At 33.8% G+C, this 6,184-nt stretch overlaps 1 long non-coding RNA gene across 1 annotated transcript; it reads right to left on the bottom strand.

The window, feature by feature from the left end:
- Positions 1-458: 458 nt before the first annotated feature.
- On the bottom strand, positions 459-3,296 carry LOC114314521 (uncharacterized). The gene is made up of 3 exons (XR_014334755.1): positions 2,475-3,296; positions 1,544-2,364; positions 459-1,331 (listed from the first exon to the last, which is right to left on the bottom strand). It is a non-coding gene; the product is annotated as an uncharacterized LOC114314521 (long non-coding RNA).
- Between the last annotated feature and the right edge of the window lie 2,888 nt (positions 3,297-6,184).

Below are 6,184 nucleotides of genomic sequence, written 5' to 3' on the forward strand. Positions count from 1 at the left end.
AAGAGATTGTTGTTGTGAATGCACATGTGTAGAAGCTAGTGCAACAGGCCCACCCATGGCCTGTTGAGACTCCAATAAAGAAAAGAGAGAGTGCATGAGTTTAATATTTTCATTCTGTCTAAATAATTACAATGACATGGGGTCTGTGTAATTTTCTAAATGTCAGAGATAATATGTATTAAATTCAAATTTCAGGAGGTGTAAGTGTAATTTACCTTTTTTTTATTTTTATTTTTATTTTTTTTTATGTTTTATTTTGATTTTTTCACGAGTCATACAAAAGATGGCACACTGAATCTATTATATCAAATTTTGATTTCTAAACAATGAATGGAGAATACAGGGCAAATCAACCACATTGGGGGCAACTCCTCTAACATTAAAAAAATCAAACTCATATTCATCTCTTTTCTTGTATAAAAAGCAACACGTAAATGCTCATATGATTATGTTAAAACAAAATGAAAGTGGGTTTGCTTGTGAGTGTGTATATGTATACATACCAGTTGGCGATGAAGGAGAAGGCAAAGTCGCCGAGCTTGCAAGCAGAGACGCGGGTGAAGGTGCATTTACTGCGACGGACGAGCTTCCTGACAGCGGTGTCGACGAGGTGAAGGGGGTGATTAGACCTGCGGCACCATTGCTCGATGTCGATGTCAGTCCAGCAATATGGGCCAGCCACAGCCTCCAACCAAGACCTGCACACCAGACCCATCGTTTTCATCCTCTCCTCCGCCTCTAATGAAATTTCAAAAGAATTATTTTCAGAGTAAAAGTAATTTAATATTTGCTCCCAGGAGCAAGTCAAATATGATATTTAATTGCCAAGCAAAACAATACCCAAATGCTTTTGCCTTGGCATGAAACAGTTATGCTGATTGCGCGGGCTCCATCAACTGTTAACATTTCACTCATACTACCCTATGCTCAGCAACATGGTTACCCAGTTTTGTCAGTTTTAAGTGGCAGCATGTCCCTAGAGTTGGAAATTGCATTCCCTTAGAACACAGGATTTACATTTGTCTTCTTCCTAGCAAATGGAAATCCATCTTATTAAAATGCAAACTACTCATGTATAGCCAAAGGAGACAGTCAACTCATACCTTTTGCATGTTTGGCTCGATGGAATGAGGTAATGATTTTAGACTAGCCAAGTACCATCTCCAAGCTTTTAGAGCTTCTGCATCCCCAATTTCACAGGACTCCACTGACAATGGACAGAAAGGAAGAACCAGATCAGCCGACAGGATGTTTGATTTCCCCTCAGAAAGAATTAGTAATTGGACATCCGCTTCCATCTCCATCTTATAGTACTTAAAATCATACTCCACCTGGCAAGTGAAAGACACAAAAGCATGTACTTAGCCCCAAAAGTTGCCTCTGAAATCAATGTTGTAGTCATTCAACAATGCACAAGAACAAGATTGTAAAAGTAAAATTATACAGCTTTCCAATGCTTGTGTACATAACACCTATCATAAACCTTTATCGCAAGATTTTACTACATGACATGTATACAATTGGGACATAAGTTGGAAATTACTTTTTGCAACTCCATTAGATTCTTTATCAATCTTGCGTTCTCAACCCCGACAGAGTTGAGTGTCCCTGCTTGTAAATATGTCTCATCAATCATCATGTGCGAGCCCTCAGCTAGTTGCAGAACTCCAGACACCAGTCTAGAGCATAAGCATATGAACTTGTAAGAAAATAATGACCAATACAGATGTCAATCTCTAGTTGCACAAACCAAAAATTCTTTACCTGTTTGTTTCGTAATCCTTTCTTGGGGAAAGTGAAGCAGTATTGAGATAATCCACGGTAAGAGATATAAAATGAGTGAAAGGCACAAGATTTTTGTCAGCAAGGTTAAGATGATTGCCAAAAATAGACACATTTTCCTTATTAAAACCAGTAAGATTTAGTGAAAGCTTCCCTACTGCAAGTGTGTTAACCCTGGCATGCACCTATTATAAAGAAACTTGTTACGAGTGTCAAAAAATGTGCAAAGGCAATAAATCCAGCACAACAAATTTGAGATCAAATGTTTTGGAATAAGAAATGCTCTGATGGAACTATGAAAAGGTATAATATCTGATGTATGGGCTTCATAGAACACGTTATATAAAATTAAAGAACTGTGACTATGAGGACAAGCCTTGTACCCTGGACAAAATATTTGCAAACAAAAGATATATTCAAAACCTTGCTAGGAGGTGAATGAGACAATTCATCTTCACATAAAGTACTTGTGAACTCATCAGAATCATCTTTGTCTACACTAGGCTCCAGATTAAAAGTGAGGACACCCACAAACTCAAAAACATCATTCAGCTTCAAGTCAGCTTCTAGAGAGTCATATACCTGCTAAATCATTGGAAATACAAAGATAAAGCAATATTGCTAAAGAATGCTTTATAGGGATGATATTTTTTATATCTGTAAATTAAAACAAAGGAAAGGATCATATTCACCTTCACAAGACAAGGAAATGAATTTCTGTCAAAATCAAACACCATACTTGTACTAGGACAAGTTCCCTCAGTTGTTGACTCCTCCAGATGAGAAGACAAGGAAGCCGACCCATCTTCTCACTGTAAAGAAGGAAGAACAATCAGATTAAAGGAAGAAAATTAATGACAACCACCATTTCAAAAATAATAATAATAAAAGAACTACCATTTCAACAATTCTCATTTGCTTTACTACTTCAAAGTGATTCAATCCTTAAGAACAAATCTGCTAAAATGTTCAAGAAAATTTCTATACTATGTGACTGTATATCTGTCTCTGCCCCCTTTAAATTTTGGTCTTTCACATGGTTTCTTGAGATAATTATATGACAACTGTTAACTTGACAACCACTTTCATGTAACGGTAAGATTTACAAAGCAAAAATGAGGCCACCATTGACATTGCTCTAATGTTTTGACGACAACAATAGTGGTGATATGTTATGAGCCACTATATATCGATCTATAATTTCTGGCAATTAAACCTACATGGTTGAAACTTAAAAGTTACAGCATGGAAGTTTCTTGGTTTTCACCCTATTAGAAATTTTGATATGAACTTGAAGCAAGCTATCCCAGATAATTAAACATAACTTGCACTAACCATGAATTTCTATATTTTATCAGGAAATTGAAAAGAAATCCATAAAGAATAAGAGGCAAACTAATGTCAGAGTAGCTTACCATCTTTTTCGTACATGGAGAATCCTGAATCTCATGATCTAACACCTGTCATCAAACAAAATACGTCAGAATACTAAGAACACAGCATGAGAACCCCCCACCCCCCCTCCCCAACAAAAAGAAATAAAATAAAGTCAAAATAAGCAAGCTATACATAAAAAAACAAAATCAACACAATATATAATTTAAACACCATTATTTTGGCAAGTAATTCCAAAACATTTTCTAAACACAAGTATAAACCAAACTAGATCATTGAGCCCAAAGAGATCTTTTGCACAAAACCATTAGATAACTCCAACTAAAGCATCCAAATAAACATATATAGCAGCAATATATATATATATATATATATATATATATATATATATATATATATATCAATTGATCAGAAACAGCCACTTTGAATGTGTAGTTTTTATATTTGACAATATTATGCTCTACTTTGTAGCTGAAACAAATCTGAACTATACATCTTTTAGGTATCTGTCATTCAAGCTTGGCTTATCAATTTCACCTGGTATGGACTTGCAAATTCTAACTGTTAGAAGACTGAACTAGTTGACCTTTTAATATTTGAAGTGAAAATATTAAAATCTAAAAACAGACAACAAATTGCCAACAATTTAACCACACCATAGTTTACTAGTGTATTTCCAGGCTATCAAAACAACATAGTTTGTCAAACAAGTGATATACAAAAGCCAATTAGAGACCATAAACAATTATATAAACTAGTTTTTTTTTAAAACTAAAGAACGAAAAAATTACAGAGAAAGTAGAACAGATCAGCAGATTTGACAATGAGAAAGTAGAGAATGAAAAATGTACCTGATATAAGAGCAAGAGAGATCAACTATAACAGATCGATTTTGGATTTTGGATCTGCGATTTGATGAAGAACAGATCGAGTTCGAGTTCGAGTTCGTGTTCGATGAAGAACAGCTAGAGCAAAGCCCTCGAGCGACAGAGATCGATGAAGAATAGCTAGAGAGTTCGATTGCGAGCGACAGAGATCGATAAGGCGCAAACCATCGAGGGTTTTGGATTTGCAATCAAGCAAATCGAGGGTTGAGAATGAGAAATTGAGCGAGCGAGCGAGAGTGTGTGTGTTTGAAACTGAGCGAGAGAGAGTGAGAGCTTCAAATCGAGGGTTTTGGAAGAGAGGGAGACTGAGTTGTGGTAGAGACTGAGAAAAAGAGACTGAGTTCAAAGAGATGGAGGTTTTGACGATCAATACATTGACCCAATACGGCGCCGTTTCACTGAGATCAGACACAACGTTTTTCGAAAACGTTGTGTTCCGTTAATTTATAGTGGCGTTTCCCTAAACGCCATAAAAAAAACGTTGTTGTAGGCCATTTTTCCTGTAGTGTCTACCATGTTCACGAATTTCTTTGTATTTTTCTATAGGTGTCATTGTGAGACAGTCGAAGAATGACAATTTCTGTGCATGTCAGAATTTCATGGAGTTGGAATGTTCTTTGTGTTATGATTAGTTTTCTTATTGTTTCAAGGCTGTGAAAGTAGAACTATTTGGACAATATGATGCTTTTGTAATTTGAATTTGAGTTTTTAGACAATGTGATATTTTAAGCAGTAATTAGTTTGTTTGGTTTGGTTTTTTCAAGATCCATTTTTCAGAAAATTAAAAATTTTTTTTGGTATTTTTTTGGTATTATTTTTACTGAATTTTTTTAATATTCGAAGTAATTTTTTTTAATTTTTAGATACACCTAACATAAATACATTTAAAATTCACTAAATACTAAAAATATATATATAAAAGATACGAGAATTCAATACATTTTTCATATTCTTGTGTTTTTATTATTTTTTTATAAATATTTTATTTTTTAGATACATCTAAGTAAGATGCATCTAAAAAAGTAAAAAAATTACTTAAAATTTAAAAAAAAAATCACTAAAAACAAAAAAATATGAAAAACAAAAAAACCTCAATTTTCAAAAAATTGAAATTAAACACAGTGAATAATAGTTTGAACTTCCAACCCTGAATAATTTGAATTTATTTTTATTTTTATTATATTTTTTTGGAATACTACAAGTACGCTAGTCATTTAAGTTGTGTAATTTTTTTCCCCAAATAAATATGAATAATGCTAGATGTACCAATTAGTATACTAACTAGTATACTAATTGATGTTGTGGTATAATTTAAGAGGTCTTTGGTATTTGTAATGTGATTTATGAGTGGTCAATAATAATGTCATAACTAGTGTTGGTAGGATAAGGGGTCACTGCTGTGCGTGAGGCACAGCAGTGACTGTGGTGCATCCATTTGAGGCATATTATGACTTTATTCTTATGATCCAAACCGTCCATTTTGTAGGGTTTGTTGAGTACTTCATGCCTACCAAAAATCATATTAATCGGATATCAACAACTATATGATCGATAACCAAAAAAATAAATAATAAGTTTTATTTTGAGAAATAACATAAATAATATGCAATTCGATCATATAGTTGTTGATATCCGATTAATATGATTTTTGGTAGGCATGAAGTACTCAACAAACTCTACAAAATGGACGGTTTGGATCATAAAAATAAGACCATAATACACCTCAAATAGATGCACCACAGTCACTGTTGTGCCTCACGCACAGCAGTGACCCTCCTTCCGTGTTGGTACACTAGTTAATACACTAATTGATGCATGTAGCACTACCGAATAAATATTATATGTTGTGTAATTAAACAAAACTTTGAAGAATTTGACTCCCATAAGGCTTGGGGGCATTCTATTTGAACCCAAAAAATATCTCAGTACGCCTAATTTAAATTTATAAATTTTAATTCATGTTATATCCTAATATGAATTTACTAATAAGGACAACCCATATTAAATCTTCAAATAAATTATTTTTTTCCTCATGGTACACCCTAATCCATTACTCTTATTCAAATCTCTGCATCTTCTTCTCCAAGAGATCAAAGTTAGTTTGTCTTCTTCTTCTTCTT

This window comes from Camellia sinensis, chromosome 7, assembly GCF_055761805.1.
Source record: "Camellia sinensis isolate YWXY chromosome 7, ASM5576180v1, whole genome shotgun sequence".
Lineage (NCBI taxonomy): Eukaryota > Viridiplantae > Streptophyta > Magnoliopsida > Ericales > Theaceae > Camellia > Camellia sinensis.